At 40.7% G+C, this 20145-nt stretch overlaps 1 protein-coding gene across 2 annotated transcripts in view; it reads right to left on the bottom strand.

The window, feature by feature from the left end:
* The window catches only part of FNDC3A (fibronectin type III domain containing 3A), a 111208-nt gene extending 110396 nt beyond the window's left edge, over positions 1-812 (bottom strand). The window contains exon 1 of one of the 2 annotated variants that reach the window (XM_066544990.1): positions 777-812. The gene's annotated coding sequence lies outside the window, so the exon portion shown is untranslated. Of the gene's footprint in view, positions 1-622; positions 701-776 lie in introns of those variants that run through there. The other variant, XM_066544989.1, reaches the window with a different exon arrangement.
* Between the last annotated feature and the right edge of the window lie 19333 nt (positions 813-20145).

Consider the following 20145-nt stretch of genomic DNA (forward strand, 5'->3'; position numbering starts at 1 on the left):
AACGAAAAGTTTCTGTTTATCTTGGGCGATATTCAGGGAGGGGGGAATCGGGAGCAAATCTGGATGAAAGAATAATGGCTCTGCTAGGAGTCGGCAATACAATTATTACCGTGTTTTCGGGAAGACTGTTTTATCTACATAGAGACGCTCAATCCCTTTAGCTGGGCGTTATGAGGGAACCTTTTACGGCTTAGGCGGAGGGCAACAACAACAATAACAACAACAACAACGAGAAAGAGGCGTCGAGCACCACCACTGCCTTCTCCTCCCCGCCTGTCACAGCCCGCTCAGCTGTTCTGGTCGCGCTCCGCATCTGCTTCTTTCTCCGGCTCAACCTCCGCCTCCTCCCGCGGCCGCCGCGCCGCAGCCCGGCGCTGACAGCGGGCGGATCCCCGCGCCCCGGCCGGCAGAGGCACCTCCGAGCCGCGGAGGGGAGGGAGGGAGGGAGACACAAAGTTTCTTTCGCGGGGCTCCGTCGGAGGCGCCGGCTCCCGGTCCTGCCCGGCGGGGAGCGCCGCTCCTCAGGCACCGGGGCAGGCAGCGGCGCCGCCCCCGTCCCCTCGCACCCCTCTGGCCGCCCCGCGGAGGGGAAGGCGGCGGTTCGCCATCAGCGCCTACTCACCGCCATGGCCCCGCGGCTCTCCCGGCTAACGGTCCGCGCTCCGCCGCCAGCGGGCAGCGGCGCCGAGGCGGGGAGCGCCAGGGGGAGTTCCCGATGGCGCAGCTCGGGCAGGGGCGGCGCTTCCCCCACCCCTTTGCCCGCCCACTCGAGGTACCTGCCCTCCGGCCGCCGCCGCTCCGCCGCCTCTTCCTACCCTCCCCGCGGCTGTCACTGCCCCCCGCTCCCACCGCCGCCCCCGCCCCGTCGCCTCAGCGCTGCCCGCCGCCTCGCCCGCCGCCGCGCGGCCGCCATCTTTGGGGAGAGCTGGGGGGGCCGCGAGGGGGCAGTTGGGTCTGGCACGCAGTGCGCCTGCGCGGAGTCCTCCCGTGCGGGTGGGCGGGGACGTAGGCCGGAGGGATGGGCGGGGCCATGGCGTGTGGGCGTGACTTGTGTATGGAGAGGGCGTGGTCTGATTGAGGGCGTGGCCGGCGGAGGCACGAGGGGGGCACGTGGGGGGCACGAGGGGGTCGTGGGGTTGGTGTCGGTCGTTCCGGAGCCTTGACCTCAGCCTGTACTGGCGTCTGGGGTCGGGCTTGCTTGCGTAAACTCTGCTTGGAAATAACAAAAACGTCTCTACATTATCAGCCCTGTGTTCAGCACAAACCCAAAGCACAGCCCCACACCAGCCACTGTTTAGAAATTTTACTCTATCCCAGCCACACCCAGCACATATTCCACCCCTTGTTCCGTACTATTCACACCATGGCCAGATCTCACACTATTCAATACAACTTCACTAGCCACCATCCTACTTCTCACAGTTTGATACAATACACAGATGTCATTCTGTTAGTCAATGGACCACCTTTGCAAAATGTCCATAAAATGTCTTTTGAGTTCATGTAGTCCATGACTCTGGGTTCCATCAGTTATGGTAGTCAGTTGGGGTGGCAGAAGTGTGTTTTGTGGAGATACTGGGCACCAAAGCCAACTCACTGGTGCACGTGCACTGCTTCTTGTAAGGCTTCTTCTCCATTGTTTTATGTGGTTTCTGCAGTAGTAATTCCTGTAATGTGCAACTCGAGCCATGGGGTTTGCCCAGGCTGGGCTCTTGCTGGGTGGAGTGAAGGGTAGGAAGGGTTGCCTGTTTCCTATACAGGTATTATCACAGTGAAAGTCAAAGGGCAGACACTGAGCAGGGCAGGACTGTGGACACCTGAGGTATCCCCTGCCTGCTGCCTAAGCATGTTGTGTCCAACATTAGAGAGGAAAGGGGAAGAAATGTGCTTTTCCAGGCACTTGTGCAGGGAGGAACTATCTTCCCTCAACACCTGCAACGGTCAGCTGATGTCCTGAATGCTAATTTGTGATTATCCTTTGCTTAATGTTTGTCCTTTCTGCTGTTACAGATCAAAATTATTTTACTACAGTGTTTGGCTTAATGACCTTCTGCAGCAGTGGACCAAACTGAATGAGATATTTTATAAAGTGGTTTTGTTAATTTGCTTTAAAGCTCTCTGTTATTAACTTACTAAGTTCCTATTTCTCTTGCATTTCAGCAGTGTTTATATAATTTTGATAGCTTCACAGCAGGCAGAAGGTAGCTCCTATCAACAAAGGATGCACCAAGCAATGTTTGGTCATTGCCTGGTTCCTCCCTTTCCCAAATGCAGAATTTTAATGGTGAATAGCATACTAGACTGTGATATCTCAGATCTCAAAAACTAGAGAGACTTGGGACTGATCAATATTTGGATGAGCTACCTCGTTAGATACTGCGGAAAATGCTGCTGGTGATTCATTCAGCACCATTCTTCTGTCTATGAGTCAGGGCTGAACAAATGCCACTGCACAGCATTAGTGGGTCCTACCATTCAGGGGCACAAACTGGAGATTTTTGCCAGTTACAGCTGTTGGAAAATCCCTGATTTTCCTGCCTTATTCCAGTTTCAGTATGGCTTTCCAGAACTGGCCAGCAGTTGTGGCAGAATACAGCATAGGGTTTCTACAGTTCCTTTTGTCAGGCACCACTCACTGATGGCAGAGGGGCCAAGAACAGCAGTGGCAGCCGTGGCCATGGGCACCACTGTAGGCAGCCACAGATCCTGGCTTTGTGTCAGCATCCAGTTTGAACTGATGATGCAGCACCAATTGTACGTGCCCCACTGCTGAGAGCCCTGGGAGGGAGTGTCCTTCATTCCTCCTCCTGGCTTCCCAGCCATTCATCCCTTCATTCCTCCTCCTGGCTTCCCAGCCATTCATTCCTTCATTCCTCCTCCTCCTTCCCAGCCATTCATCCCTTCATTCCTCCTCCTGGCTTCTCAGGGCTGCTTCCCCTGCACTTCCCTTGCAGGTAAAATCAAGAAATCTCTGCTGTGTTTTGGGTGCAGGCACAGAGCTGGAACAGGGGATGGATGAGAGTGTTTAGGGTTCTTCTCCCCATCCAAATGCTGGTCCTGATGGTGTGTAAGTTTGCACTACATGGCACAGTCCTTCACCTTTTCCTTCCTTTTTAGCTCACAGGTGTATAAATAAGTGTATATGAAATTCCATTTTCTGCTGGAAAACTGGTTAAAGTCACCTAGAAATCATTCTGAATAATATTAAAAGTGGATGGAAGGCATTTGGAAACAGTATAAGGACCTCTTTGTCTCTCTATAGGGGCCTGTGAATAAATGGATTTTTCTAAACTAAAACTAAACAAGATTGGAATTATTTACAAACCTAAGTTGCCTATATGGCTCTCAGGGACTTTAGATGATTGACCAAACGTTTTTGCTTTCCCCCACTCTAGAACTTCCCAGAAGGACTCAATCAAGACAGAATTTCTTTACAGTAATGTACCAGATACACGTCCAAGTGCTAATGATGGGCATTTTTGAAATTGGTATTGTAGCTAAATCCAGCAGAGGAGAGGTGAGGAAATACAAAAATGTATTGCAGAGTACCCTCTTAACATACAGTTGTGTGTATCGTAATGCTCTTCTTCTCTGGCTTTCACTTTTTCAGTCAAACCAAGTTACTGTCTCCAGAAAACTAAGAATTGGTGCTACAACAGCCATTATTTCAGGTTTACATTGAGTTGTATTTATCCAGCAAAACAGGTAGCAATCTGGTGCTGGGACCAGAACTGAGCAACTCATGATAGTTTTAAGACCTATGTCACTTGATCCAATCCTCCAATTCTCTCCCTCCATGCAAAGAGCCTCATCCCTGGAAACATTTAAGTCTAGGTTGGATAGAGCTCTAATAAGCCTGATCTAGTTGAAGATGTCCCTGCTCATTGCAGGGGAGTGGACTAAATGTTTAAAGATCCCTTCAAAACCAAACTATTCTATGAAGCATTCAATAGTTAAATGGGGAAAACCATCAGTTCTAAAGTTAAAATAATGCGGCTTAAGTTGGAGAGTTCAGCAAGTTTCTCACACACAGCATGTGCCTCCATAGTGAACAGCCCATTTTCACACTTGGGCTGAATCTATAATCACCTGTAGCACCTCTGCCAGGGGGGAGAATGGTGACCTCTTAGTAGTGGCAGCTCTGCTGCTGTCACAGCTTCCTGAGCCTGTAAGGTCAGTGGTAGCCAAATGTAGATCAGCAGACTTGCAGTCAGACTTCACAGTGTCTTTACAATCAGGTTTGTCACTTAAACTTCACCTGAAGACACTAGTGGGAACATTTATCCTGGTCCCACAGGCCAGAGGAGAGCAGTTTAGATGGACTGTGGGCTGGGAAAGCCATGAGTTCAGAAGCACTGCTTCCTTCTACCAGACAAGTAGCATCAGTGCTACACAACATTTAAAGAAATACAGCTGGTGCTTATTTTCTAAAACAAGTAACTAATGTATGACTATAACTCCCTGAAAGTAAACTTGTTGTAGATAACAGCAAGGTGAATGAGGTTTAATTTTGATGTGTTGGCAAAAAAATTGCAGAAAATTTCATTATCACAAATTGAGTTACCGATTCCTCTGTGTCATCGGGCATACTGTGTCTTCACCTGAGTTGCATAGCATTCTTCTGTTTGTCCAGATTGCTTTCAGAGAGGCTGCCAATCAGTATAAACTCTTTGCTGGTTTCTGATTTGTATGAAAGGTTTTGAACTGTAAAAAAATCCAACTTTAATATCAGAATGTTTTATCAAAGTAAAGGTTTGCTGACAGCAGTTTAATGCTAAGCATGATTCACCTCAATGGTAAAATAAGTGTTTGTGGGGAAAAGGGAATCTCAGATTTAATTGAAGTGATCAGCTGTGTTTTTTACACAATTTGGTGAATTAGTAGAACTCAAAACACATTGAAGAATGGCATATAATAGGATGTTGATCATGTCTATAACTGTTTTTCGACACTTGTTATAGGGTAAGTCTTGTATGATATATTTTACCGTGCTTTTCTCAAAACACTGATGGACACAAATCCACAACTCATTGTCTTCTTTACCTGCTTTTCAGGATATGAATGATGAACTAAATAATTTTATGACAGGATTGAACCAGCTGAAACTTTAGAATGATGATAGCAAAATGAAAGGGAGGATTAAATGGATGAAAAATACTAATTCCATCAGAGGCAACAAAATTCAACCATTCAACTCCACATTACCGAAGTAACTCCAACACAGTATCAGGAATTTGAGGGAAATTGCAGTTTCTTAACTTCAGAGGTTAGCTGGAATGTGCCATTTCCTTCCTACTGATTAATTTCATTTTCTGGATGAAATTCCCTTGATTTCAATGGGATTACTCTTAGAACTGGTGTTGAAAAACAATAAAAGGTATGGAAATTGTGCACTTAAGGTGTTCGAGTGCTAAACCAAACCAAATTCTTAAAGAAAAATTATGAGTCAAAATTTTTCAACCCTAGTACAATGATTTAGACTTCAAAAACAGTCACTGGAGCACATATGGCACAGCAACCTAATTGTGTGGCACTTGTTTTTCTGGTATGTACATTTGCCAACAGGAAAAGCAAAGTACATACATACAAAGATTAAATACATGGTTTAGAACTCAAATTAATTTATCTTACTTTATTAAAATGGAAAAAATACATGGTGTAAACCTACATGTTATAATGTTATTTTTCAAACTCGAGTTAAAAAACTAAAATTCAAACAGTGAAAAATGCCTCACAGTTATGTAGACCTTGGCATTCTTGCAACTGATTATTTTGTACCTTGCAAATCTTTATTTGTTGAAATCAGCCACTTAGTTGAACTGTGATTTTTCCCATCATGAATTAAAGCTACATTTTCTTATTATTTTTTTTTGCCTTGAAGTGATATTTAAAGCAGTGGTTGTGGACACCAACAAAACAATATTTATTGTCCTCATCACTTTTAGAAAACACTGATGTTTGTTTTGGCTCTATGAATGGAGGTATTTCTGAGCTGTCTTTAGTGATCTCCTAGTAACAGTTGGCTTGTGGTAAATAAAGTTGAATAATCAGCCAGCCCTGGTTGTAATCAAAGTGTTTACCAGAAGCATACTTTGAGTTTGTGCTTCTGCTTGCTGTTGGTTGGAAATAATTTTGTAGCTTTCCTTTTCAAACTGTGGTGAAAAGTTAGACATTAAAAGCTCCATTGTATGGAAACAAATACTTAGAAAATTCAGGTGCAGAATTCAAGTGGATATGTTACTGAACTACATTTATTTAGGACCTTTTTCCTTATTGAATTATCAGAAATTTCTTAGGCTAGTTTAGATTTTTCCAGGAGATTTGCTCTTGGGATAAATAATAGCTTTCATCTGACGGACCACTGAGAGTCAAATGCGAATTTCTTTCTTTTGGTGAAGAGCTGTATCAGGCAGAGTTTAGGAGGGACTGATTGTGCTTAGGACTTTTTGACCTAGTTGAGTAGGGAGGAAGTTACCTGTCCTATTTGAGCAGCTATGCCTCTATATTGAAGAGTTCTAAAAAGCACAAGATTTCCATTATCTCATCCTGAAATGCTGGATTTGGGGGTTGTGCTGTGACTCTTTTTTGCCAGCCCTTTGAAATACCAGACTCATGTTGTGCTTGAAAACAAAGAAGTTGAAGAAAGTTTTCATCAACCTCTTCACATAAGAGTGTATTTCAAGCTTGTTCAATAAAAGATCTTGCAGCGCAAGTCCTCGTCTGGCAAGATAACAGCCTGAGTTCAATGTGCTCAGGGAATACTAATTAGTCTCTTCATACAGATTTTTCCTGGTTTGGTTTTTTTTGTTTCTTTGGTTTTTCCCCAAGGAGTCTGAATATTTAGCATGTCTCCAACATTCTTTGTGGTTTTCCAGAAGAATTTAACTGCTTCATGGTGGCTTGGAGGTTCCTCTCATATTTATTTCAAGTATTTTTCTTCCAAATGAAGGATCCAGATGATGTGAAAGCATAATCTGTGTGTTTAGACAAATGCTGTTCACACCTAAAAACTCCATGACAGTGGAAATCAAGTATACTTCACCAGTTTCAGAATAATGAAGCCATTGAAAAATCTTCAAACCAGGATGAGTACGAAGAACAGTCTTGTCTTCTGAAGTTCTGTGCAGTGAAAAGCTCAAGTCATGGTTGATGAGGTGTCTCAGAGATATTAGCAGTGTCAAGCAACTGGCAATTGGTTCCTGTGACAGGAAATAGCTAAGGCAGCTCAGTGCTACAGGCAGTAGAAATTGTCCATATTGTTATTGGAATTGTAGTTTCCTCCTTTTTAATCATCATGTGTTGTAAGAGAATTTGTTTTAGCCCCCAGAAAAAAACATGTCTTGCTTTTATGTGGTCTCTGTTAATTTGGGAAGAATGGTGCTGGTTAATGTGCACAGAGTTTCCCAGCAAACTGAAATATTTAGCTGCTCACTTGGGTAATGCAATTGCATTAGCTGCAGAAAAGTTTGCAGCATGGCAGGATAAAAACCTTGCCATGAAGGGCTATTAAAAAGAGACACCACCCCTGGCTTAGGAGTCTTTGAGATGCTAATTTCTAAAGGATGGGAAAATATTGGTAAGTATTGTTGTGCAGCTGCCCATTGCATTGCTGTTGGCCATTGCTGGAGGCAGGGCTGCAGCCAAGCTTTTACAAAGAGCTGCTCTTTGGTCTGATCTACTGTGCCTTTTCATCTACATCTGCTTTTATATTTTATTTTGTGCAAAATGATTGTAACAAAAAGTAGGCTATCAATAAATTAAATTACACTGTGTTAATCTGTAAGGAAAAATAACCCTTGAAATGAGAGGCCCCAGCCAAGGTTTTGTCCAGCTCTGTATGTTGGTGTAGTTGGTGATGAACATTAGTGTATCTGAGGCATGAGCAGAAAACATAAGTACCTGCTATTAATCTTAGATTCTTGCCAGGAAAATTTGCTTAATGAAATTTAATCCTTCTGTTTACCTTGAAGCATCTCTTTGGTTCCAGCTGATTTTGTTTTATCTCTGTAAACTATTCTCTTCTGCTTTAATTTTCTCCCAAGCAGCCTGCAATCTTTCCATGCACTTTAAGCAGAGACAGTAGGTAGTTAAAACTTGTCTGTGTCTGATTTGGAAGGCTACTGCAGACACTTCTGTGCAGACTAAAAGACTCCACTGAGTCTCCACTGTAGAAGTGTGCAGCTTCTGTTTATTTTTGCATGTTTTCACAAATAGGCAATTGACAAGTGGTTCCTAATAAAATGTTAAGAATAATAAACAAAAAAAGAATATAAACAAACAGTCTGAGCTTCTATTTGATATTTTTTTACTTCAGTGTTCTTTGAATCCAAGCAATAGATATGTTCAGTGATGGTAACTCAAGAAGGTTTCTTGTATGCTAACTTTCCAAATGATGACAGCCCTAGAATTCTTGGATCTGTCTTTGGAAACAAGGATCACACAACTTGAAATTTCGCTGATGGTGTAAAAAAGAGCTAGCTATATTCCTTCTTCATTGTCTTTGATCTTGTAGGAATCACTCCTCATTTATTCCAGGGTAGATGAGCACCACCCCAAAGGCCCTGGCGAGTGAGAAGAGTCCAGAGATACAATCTACATAGCATAAACCCTCATGCCTCAGTAGACAACTCTTAAGCTCTGTATTATACTGGGAAATTCCAGAACTGTCTCATCCTCCATTGTGCAAAAAGTACTGGTCCATGTTTGCAGATCAGATTCTCTCTCTGAAAGATGATACCCAGGATATAGTGAATTTCTCTGTGAGCAAAAGTGCAATTTGAAACTTGTCTGAGAAAGAGGCATCAAGTTCCTGAGAAACAGCAGCCATCTTGTACATATTTTCTTCACAAATATTTTCTTTACAAATATTTTCTTTCTGTTGTAAGTACTTCAGTATTCTGACCATTTATTAAAATATAGACAAAGGAATTTCAAAAATATAGGAGCATCATCATTATTATAACATCTCTTAATTAATTCTCCCCCTCTCCGTCTTTCATCAGCTTTCCAATTTAGGTGTAAGTCTGTTCTTCATACCAGTAACTGAAGTGAATGAAGCATGAATGTCACAGTTCAAAAGAAAAACATTTGCTTCAGACCTTTTTTCATGTAGTGTTTTGTGGTTTCATGTTGCAGAAAACATTCAAGCATGGTCCTTACACAGTACCATTTATTCTGGAGTGAGCAATTTGTTTCATGCAAAATTTGAGATGTCTGGGGAAATGTTAATTTTGGGTTTCCTAGTAAAAGGCATGCAAATTATATGATTTTCCCCCATTTTAGATTCTAGTCACAGTGCAGCCTGTCATTGAAGCCTTGGTTAACTCTTTCTCCTTTTTTCATGCAATATACTGGGTCTTCACTCTTAGATCAGTCACAGATCCTTTCAATTTGGTATAATTTTTCATACCTTTGATTTAGACACTAGTCTTCTATTTTATTTTTTGTGGTGCAGCCCACAATCCTTTTTTCTTTTCCATGTTTTGTCTTCCCTCTGACTTTAGGTGAAAAATGAGTAGAGAACAACTGCTCAAATTGTCTGGTGTCAGACATAAATGTCTCTTAAAATCTTCCTTTCCACTGGCAATTAGTGATGGAAGATATAGAGTGATGCAATGCATAGATTTTTTTGTTGTTGTTGCCTTCCCTGTATATCTGTAGGGATTCAGCTCCTCTGGCCCTTTCACTAGTTTAACTTCAATTTAAGATTATTTGCTTTAATTTATTTCTGCTGCTGACACAATGGCATGCTCATTAACCGCTACAACACAAGGTACTTGAAAGAGAATTCCCTTTATCTGGTAACACAGTTCCAACAGTTTTTGTCTAACAGAACATGGACTTTTACAGAGCTCCTCTGGATATTTTTGTGTTTCTGGACAGAGACACTCAAAGTTATGACTGACTGCTACAGGGAGAACAGTTTGGCTGCAAAATAAGGAAATCAGTCTAGACAGATCTGTCTGTGCACATAGGATAAGATTATTTTGCCTATCTATAAAGTCCTGTTCCAATCATTTAGGGCATATTTATATTTCAGTGATGGCATCTTATTTCTTCAAGGATTTTTATGAGAAGCAGTAAGACTCCTCTAGCCTCACGACCTCCTGCAATTCATAGGATGTTTGAGATTTTAGGTCCTGTGTTCAGAACTGTGCGTCTTACCAAAGTAATTTGCTTTCAGTGGAGGAAGAATTTCCATATTCTCAATAAAGAATTTTGATGTGCAGTAGCTGAAGAATTTATGGCTGTTCTAGGATTAGGTGTTTTAACATTTCATACTGTCGGGGCATTTGATGCAAGGTATGTCAAAAAGATGTGGGACTATTTGGGAAATACTAAAGGCTAATGTGGACCATGTTAAGATCCAACATTTTTGCAGAATCTATCAGTACAAGATGACATACTAATTTGTCATTAGTATGACAAATCTATTCTTGGAATAGATTTGTGTATACCATGAGAGTATAACCCCCAAATGTCTGCAAGACTCAATTTGTGGGCTGTTAGGCAGAGTCTAGTCTTGCACACATCTCTTGGACCACTTTTTGAATTTTCCAGGAAATATTTGTTGCCTGTAGACAGCTTGCCAAGGAATCTCACGTTAGTGGAAAGCAAGGCTATGTCCAATAGCATTTTAGAAAACCTTGTTGGAAAGTGGTATTTCTGGAGTCACTGTGTTGAAGTCAGATCCTCTCTGAAATAAGAATACAGGAGGAAAAGGTTCAGAGGAAGGAACAAAAATAGACTGCTGTGTGAGGCAGAGACAGAAAGGTCAGGCTATTAGATGCTGTGCAGGAACAAACAAGGGATGACACAGTAGGTATAAGCAAAATTTTCCTTAGGTTCTGCGAAAGAATGAGCTCAAGGAAGTTCCTGGTGAGGTTAAAATGGCAATATCCCTCAAACTGATGAAATGTATCTCTCCAAAAAGTACACAGACTTTCAGAACTCATTACTCAAGCATATGTTTTAGCAGAAGTTGAATAAGAATTTCTGCTGCTGCCTTAAACAGAAAACTACATGCAAAAAGTTATAAAACTTAATGTTCCAGGATGAAAGTTAGGCACTTCCTATTTAGGGTCAGGAAGACACTTCCTTTGGAAGCACAGTAATAAGAATTGCCCATTACACAACTTTTTAGCTTTCTATCTCAATCCAAATGTCATCATTTGTGACAGTGTTTCTCTAGATGAACTCCCATTTGGCAACTGCTAGTCTGCTCTCTTCTAAATTTAAATACCCTTCTCAAATGTCTTAGACCTTAGTGCCCTAAAACTCATATTTTAATTTTTTCATACACAAGCATAAGAAATAACAGGAAACAGTTTCCCTGCTGATCTGAATACATGCCCACTGACTTGTTTAATTAGGATTATGTGTGTAGATGTTTCTGATAGTTTATTTCCCTAAAATACTGTAGGCTGAATTCCATTCACCCCAGGTAACAAAAGTTAGATTGAAGCACTGGTCCCTAGTTTAATACCAGGATATTTGTACATGTGAGAACAATTAAATATGCCTACATTTTTTGCTCTGGTACTTACCATGAGGGAGCAAGCTACCTGTTAAAGGCATCACTGATGCATCTTATTATCTGTCCCACTTGAGGAGATAGAAAGTGGATGGGACACTGTCAAAATGGACAACAGCAAGGTAATGGGTCATAGAGCAGTCATCAGTGCAGAAAGCAGAAAAATGCAATTAGTCCTTGGAGAAGGAAAAAAATCTGCTCTCATTTTCCACAAAATAACCTCAATCAACTGAAAAATTGTTTCAGCCAGTTTTTTAACTGGTAAAATATGAAGCAAGCATGGTCTTTCAGAGACACTGATTTCTGATCTGCTTCAAGAGGTGAATATGAAAGCTATGTTTGGCACCCTCCCTGAAATACTTGTAAAGAAGGATCTTGTTCACAAGGTAAGCATCCTCTTTTCCTTGATCCTCCACATCAGATGATTTCTGCGATCTCTCTGTGATCTCTCCATCACAATATGTGGCAAGGGCACACATATTTTGGGATGTATGCCAAAACCTGATTCATGAAAGTTGAGGTGTGTAGAAAAAAGCTTTGGTGCACCAATAAAGCTGTATCTCTGAGTGGTTAAACTGTAAATGTCTTGTTTTATTAGGTAGATTAATTACAGGGTTGTAGCTATCATCCTGCAGTTAAATCATAGGAGTATTTATTATAATTTACTCTTTTACTTAAATTGATCTCTCAAAAGAGAACTTATTTTGCACACAGAAAACTAAAATGAACTTTGCCAAACCATTATGTCACTTGAAGAAGTGGCATTTCTTCAAAAATACAGATATATTCCGATGGGTTTATGCAGTCAATAGCTCAAAATAGCTTGTGTTTACTACAGCACAGCCATCACAGACATAGCCCTTCCCACAGAGGATCTTATGTTTGAAAAACACCAATTTTGAAATCAAAGGATCTGGTTCTTGTTTACATGGCTGTGCCAAGAGGCCTTATAGTGGTTGCGGAGGACATTGCACACACCTTCTGGTCTTAAGCACTGAAGCATGAGACCTTCACAGTGTCTGACCTGTCTTCTGGCCTGGGTGCAGCAGAGCCCTGTGATCCTTTCCTGGCAGCGTGCTGTGGAGCCCAACCCTGGTCTTTGGACCCTTTGATGGAATATTTCAGCTAGCTTCTCCTGGCAGAACCACGCGGATTTCTTTGCATTCTTATTATTGTCTCACCTCCATGTTACTATCTAAGTGAATTTTTTTCCCAGGATCTGGCTAGGTCATGATTTCATATGTGTAGGCGCATTTGTAGTACTTCATCACTCAATATGCTGAATAAAATTGCCTTTTACCACAGTCAGAGAAGTGTGCTTACCTGGTTTGTATGCACTGCGGTTGTACATATTTCAAAGCAATGTCTCTTCTGTGTGAACTAGAACTTCTCCAAAAAATGTTGAGCAAGGTTGCTACTGTAACAGCAATTTTCATTCCCTGTTGGGAGGGTTCAATGCTCCAGCAATAACCTATGAGTAGAGGTGCTTCTAATTTGCAGCTCCCTGGAGCAGGAATTTTCATCTTTTACCTCTGATATCTACTTAGGACTACTTCAGATTAGTAAATTTCATTTATTAGGTACTCCTTATATATATATATACATATATATATATGTGTATATATATATATATATATATATATATATATATATAAGAATTAATGTGCTAAGTTATTTAATCTGGCTTTTGGCTTAATTTCTGTTTATATGGTGGTGATTTCCATCTCCCCTCTATCATTTTTCAGCTGTAATATCTCCTTCACTTAGAAGCCAATTTATTCAAGTAATTTGCCATGGAAGGTTCTGAAACATATTATTTATGAGTGCATTCTGTCACCCTCAGACAATATTCTGAGATGACACAATACAGCTGTACTCAGTATTCCTATATTTTCCTATGCTTTTTTAAAATATTTTTCCTTTTAAAAATATAAAGTATAATCATTATTTTATTTTGTGCTAGAATTCTGGAAGAAGACACATAAAAGCTCTGCTTCATTTTGAAGTTCTTGGATTAATTCCTATAGTGCAAAAGGTCTAGGTAAGTTCTGATCAGTTCAATTGAGAGTATAAGCCAACTAAATTCTTCTTAAGGTTTGTTATATCTGGATTTGTCATTTCAAAGTGGTTTAGAGACTATTTTCATTGTTGGGAAAAGAAGTGACATTTTTAGAATTCTTCAATGGCTGAGTTCACAGTTAGCATGACATAAGAGACTCATTTCCTCATTTGTTACTATTTAAAATGTATACTTATCCTCCCACTCTTCCTCAAAAATTCTGTTTCTTGTAGAGTCTCTGCCCAAAAACCTCTATAAAAGCTAACTTAGCTCCTTCATCTGACAGAGAGTGTGGAGTCCCTTTGAATAATGAATAGGAGTAGTTGATGCCTGTGAAGGTCGTGTCTCCATGGACATTGATAGGGGTTCCTGTGGCAATGCTGTGAATTTTCTGTGCACCTGCCAGGCACTCTAGGGTTCCTTATAGTCATGGAGAGGAATGGGAACTCCTTGGCTGCATTTCATCTGCACTGAAAGCAGACATGTTAAAGATGTGGATGGGTTGCTCTCTCTGCCCGTGAGTTTCTCGTGTTCCCTGGTCCTGAAGACAATCCCTGCCTGGTTCCAGGTGTAGCACAAAACTGCTCAGAGCTGCAGTGCCTACCTACAACTTTGGTGCAGCTTGCAGAAGTGACTGGGGTGCAATGCCCAGACACCCTACTTGGTGGGAATAGGTATTATTCACTTTATGGGACTGCATTTCCTGGGTTCAGGGGTTCCTCCTTCACCCCCAGATTTGCACCATGAGTGTTCTCAATTGTAAAGCTCACTCTGCATTCAGAATATTTGTAAAATATGCTGCATTACACTGCTTAGAAGTTCAGTGTTTTTCATCCCAGCTGCCTCTTCTTTTCTTACATCAGTGCTATTGTGTGATTTCCTGGACTTTTGAGATTTTTATATGTAAGAACTCTTACCTTGGGTTTAGTTATTCTTACAAAACTGCAAGCAGACACAGTGTATGAAGAATAAGGATACTGATTTGCAGGGTGCTATTTAATGAAAATTTGCCAAGAGTATCTTCTTCTAGGGATTTATGAAATTCAAAGTTGTTTGTGATGAGCCGATAATTAAAAGGAAAATGTTCTCTCCTCTTGTGGTCACTCATGTATTGATGTGTTCAGTTGCAACAAATTAATTTGCATCTGAAATTTTGTTTCCTTCATCATGTTTGCTGGAAGATCCAGACAGAGTCTTTTAATGTGTTTCCACATCTTAGCTTTCATTGAGTTCCTTTGATTTCTATGACCTGAGGTTTGTAAAATTATTCTGATTTTTTGCTTGTTTTGCTTTGAATTCCAACCTATATTCCACAACATTTTATTGTTCTTACTTCACATGTAAATCTTTGTTGTCTCCAATTGTCCCTTAAGGAAAACATCAGGAAAATAATGCTCAACCTTTGTAGAAACCTGTCTCCTAAATTAACTATTTTCAGTCTTGCAGACAAAATAGCTACTCTCCAGTTGCTTTAGGGCAGATGTAATTATACATTTTTTTTCTTGTTTGTTTGTTTGGTTTTGTTTTGTTTTGCCTTTTTTTTCCTTGATTTTGTGTTTTTGCCTGATAGACTCATAGGTGAAATAGTGGATTTGGTGCCCAAAAATTTTTAAATGTGTCCATGATTTTTTTCCCCTTCTTTACAGCTTTTATGAAGAAAAATTTCTCCCAGCAGGGGAAAAAAAAGAAAAAGGGCAAAATTTTCATACTTCTTCTGTGCTTCTTCACTGCTTCAAGCAATGCTTCTGCTCATAGTCTCCCATATTGACTTTATAGTCCAGACTCTGTCTGTAGATAAAGTAGATAAATTTACTTGATAGAGTTATTTGGCTAAAATATAGGAATTAACAGGCAAATGGTGTTAAGATTTAGCAATTGGTTAATCAAACACAGTTGTCCACTAGCCAAGTCATACATTATTTTAATATAACCTCTGTTTTTTTCTATTTGAATATTTAATTAAAGCAATCAATTTTGGGTATAAATGGGGCATAAGTTATGAGGAATGCATGAGTCCAAGCTAAGCTCTGCTGCACCATGTTGAGAGCATAGGACATGGTCAAGGCTCTCCAGTGATTCTTACTGCCCGGAGAAAGGTTTGGGGATTTTTCAGATGTGTGCTTTGCTGGTCGGCAAGAGCTGCTAAAGACATTAATGGAAGCATCAGTACTGACAACAGTTTGGATCTGAACTGTAAAATACTATTTCCTCTTTAAAATAATCTTACTTTAAAATAATCTTTAAGTGCTGGTGGTTTAGAGCAGACAGGTTGTCAGGTTATTGGTGTTGCAGGGACTTCAGAAAACAGACTGGGAGCAGGGGCAAGAAAGGTACAAAACCTGAGTGGGGGTGTCTGGGCAAGAGCTTCATCTTCCTACACAAGCAGTGGATGAGAACACACCTGAGTATTAGTGCCCACTCTGAGTTGTCCTTGGGAGTGACCTTCCCCTTCCCACTGACTGCCAAGGGAGGTAGCAAGGGTGGTTTTCCAATCTAGGCACCTAAGTCTGGTACTGACCATTGGTAAGACATGAATGGTGACATAGTATTGGGTTTGTCTTTCTGATTTTTCCTCCGAGATGTGCTGGCCAGTGAATACTTGCTGATGGTGGTGTTGATGAGGACCCACCAAATTTAGAGCAGGAAATTGGAGATGACGTCTTGGTGCCACCAAACTGTGCAATACTGAGTCCCTTGGATTTGGTATTTCACCCATTGCTATGCAAGGCAGCAAAATACACACTCATCCTGTCCTAGCCTTCGTGATTGGTGCTCTCTGTGAGCACTTTGGGATGTGTAGGGAAAAGTTGCTCAGATCCACAATTTCAGTTTACCCCCCTTGCACAGAAGGAATTCAATTATCTCCATTATTGCAGGGAAACACAGAGGTGAATGGGAGATGTTAGTAAGAAATGAATGTGGAAAGCAATTTGTCGTTTTCATGTCCAAATCTGTATGACAGTGATACTCTCTTAATTGAAAACGGTGTTTTTCTGAAAAAGAAAAAGAAAACCTATCTTTTCTACCTCACAAAGTTAATTTTGGTTGTTAAAAAGAGCTTTTGAAGAGACTTTAGTGATTATTTAAGCCTGCTTTTACAGAGAGTTTCCCCTGGATCTCTCACAATAGAATTAAATGGTGGTCTGAGTAACTGATTATTAGCTATTACTGGACATATCCTTATATTTTCCTTGAGATTAGAGATCACACAAATGGATTTACCAGAATTCTCCACTCAGAGGAAGAGAGCGTGCCAAGGTGCACATCTGAGGGTATGTCTGGGCTATGCATGGTGTTGAGAATCCTTGCCTTAGGTCCAGATATGTGCCTGTTCCAGGCTCCAGATCTGGTGTTTTCAGGGCTTGTTTGGTGATCCTCCAGAATCATTTGTGCCAATGCCCTATTATGCAGATATATTGCCCCCAGGTTTTTATGGAAAACTGTTGGGTAGGGGCTAATAGAAAGTGGCTCATCAGGTTTGGAGTGATGTCTTATTCCTGAAGAGAGCAAAATAAATTTTAATGGAGTGATCCAGCAGCTTAAGTATTCACACTTTTCACAGAGCTTGCCAGAAAGAATCAGACAGCTGTCATTAAACAGTACACAGCAGATGGTCTACAAACTCCCCTAAACTTTTACTCAACTCACCTTCTAATCCTACTGCCACCACTGAACCCTCACTGCCATCTTAAAACAAAAACCATCAAGGAAAAGGGACCAACTACTGACCAAGGATTTCTTTCCCTAATTTTGCATTTGTACTTGCAAGTGCTGTTCTGGCTGTCCTAGAAAGGTGAGATCAAAGAAGAACCTTCCCCATATCCAGGGGAGATTAGTTGCTGAGGGGTTATACTTTCTTAAAGTGATTCTTTTCCCTGCAGTTGACTTGTATGACTCAGCCAGACACAGAAAAGGGAGAGTATATGGGTGTGAGAGGCTTGCACAAAATTATTGCAGTGTCTCAATATTCTGTGTTTCTTGTCACCTGTCTGTAATTTCAGAGAATCCAAAAATTACCCCAGATGGAAAGCAAAGTATAGTTTTTAAATAATTATTTTCCTTTAATTTCATTTTCTGAGATGCTTTTCTGGAAGTATATTTAACTGACTCCAAAAAACATTTGAGATGTGATTTACACAGAGAGGATGACATGAGGCCCTCCCTCAAAGCAACATGTGTGGAAGTGCCAGCAAAACAGAGAGATTGATGTTTGTGTCTTCTGTCTGGGGCAAAACACTCCTGAAGATACTGTTACTGTATTTTTGGGAGGGGTTTACTGTGTGGTTTGCTCAGGAGTCTTTGGGAAGGCACTATTTAAGATGATTAATTATTTTTCATAGGTAGCCCCTCAGAACATGTGAGAGCAGCTTCTAAATGAAGGAGACAGATGCAGAAACTATTTGGTTATCTGACGAGACCAGTGTAGGTAGAAGAGGAGAAATGAAAAAATAAAGAAGAGGAGAAATAAAGTTGGAGTGTATTTCCCTGAAGGGTAAAAACTTGAGGAGTTTAACAACTTCACTCATAATCTGAGAGTATTTTGGTGGCAAGAGAATAATGTCATATGGCCAACACCAACAGCAGGGGAAAAGGCCATTTATTTAGCAACAGAGTGAGTGGCATGGAAAATGAACTGGGAAACAATAGCAGAGAAACAACCTGGAGTATAGAGTGGTGAGAGCATAGAGTGGTGAGAAGCCAGCTTATATAAAAAAGGGTTTACAGCGCAAAAGAAGACAGAAAACACAGGTGAGAAAATATGAGAGGATGGAGAAGCTAGGAAAAAGGACTTAAGAGCTGTTTTTTTGACTTCAGAAAGGAAGAAGACAAGAAAGAGTAAGAGAGGTAATTGTAGCAGTGGAGAAGGAGGTTAAACGAGAAATAGAAGAAAGGAGATTTTGTAAGAAAAGTAGATTTAAAGAAATATTTTTGGAGAACAAACAATAAGTAAATTCGGTAAAATGTTAGAAAGAAAAATGGAAGAGTGAAAAGTAATGTTGTATAAGGCAGAATTAATAAGTAGAGTGAATGAGTAAAGGAGAACAAAGCCAAAGGAGAGAATCTCTGTGGTCTAGGAAGCTTGATTCAGAACTATTTTGATATAAAGTGTCTTTAATATACTGAAAAGACAATACCAAAGGGGTTTGAGGGAGCCAGTCTGGCTGAATCTAAAAGACAGTGATGCTGCCTGAAGCTCTGCAATGGGGAGGGCAAAGGATGATTCTGAATTGTCAACCCCAGCAAGTGAGCCTCACTGACCTTTGCAAACTTCCACAGGGATTTCTACCAGCCCCTCTCTGCCTGGTAACAGGGAGACAGAGAGTCAGGTTTCAGTTTTTAAGGTAAAAAAACCAAAACACTCTCTCAAACCACACCTAGAAAGCTGGTGGGGTCAAATCACTTCCTGGACTATACATCCTTATTTGCCAAAATAAGATGAAGTAAATTAGGCTTACCAGGACGGTACTGAACACAGAGAAGGAAAAAGAAGGGGAAAGAGTAGAATAGTAAAATAATTTAAATGAAAAGGATCCTGTGCACCCCTCCAAAATTCAACTAGTACTGCAACTCCAGGCACCTTGGTGGTGCCCTGCAGGGCTCATTCCAGTATTCCAGAGTCTGTCATGGACTGAGGAGCCTGAAATCACACACAGTATTCCACGTGAGATTTTGCATCAGAGGAAAAGGCTTTGGGGCTTATATGCCAAAAAACCCCTGAAGGTTATAAAGAGAGAGCAAATGTTAGAAAATATCTGTAGCTGCTCTGTTATTAAATTTTCAAAATATAGGCATTTCCATTTTAGTATAATTGCATTCAGTGTTGTAACTCTGATTCAAGAAAAATAATCTTCCAATAGACTAAAAGCATGTAGTTTAAAAACTATGCCCACTTCAGAAATAATTTCTTTAATTTGATATTTAACTTCTTCCATCTCTCAGATTCCAGAGGGCTTTTTGTAGGGAAAGGAAGTTTTGCCATATCACATGTCTGATATTACAGAGATTAAAAATAGCAAAAAGCACCAGGCAAATTTAGCATTAACTTGTGCTCAACCATGTTTCTGCTTATCTACTATGAAATAATACAGGTCAGTGTCATATATTTATGGTTCACCCACTTTTGATCAAACAAACCCCTCTTACTTGAGGCAAGAGAAAACTCTATTAAACACAGATATAGACAAAAAAAATGACTTGTGAAATTTTTCTTTTTCAGGGATAATGTTAAGAGTGTGGAGCCAAAACTTCATTCAGAGGCTGCCCTGAGGCCCTTTGGGGTTACATTTTTTTAAAAAGCAGCCAATAACTGTCGCCTCCAGAATGGCAAAATTCATTTCACTGACTCATCTTTCCAATAACAGTCACGTCATCCCTTTGAAAACAAGCAAACCCAACGACCAAATCCAAACAATTTCCTTGAATGGAGTGTCAAGGAGAGACTGAGCTTTTGTTTTACCTACTAGCTCTACAGTGACAGTCAGAGGTGCCTGGTGGGCACCTCAGGGGGTGAGGGAATACACATGAAATAAAATCATTGTAGGTACTACTTTAG

Source organism: Molothrus aeneus, chromosome 2 (assembly GCF_037042795.1).
Source record: "Molothrus aeneus isolate 106 chromosome 2, BPBGC_Maene_1.0, whole genome shotgun sequence".
NCBI classification, from domain to species: Eukaryota; Metazoa; Chordata; class Aves; order Passeriformes; family Icteridae; genus Molothrus; species Molothrus aeneus.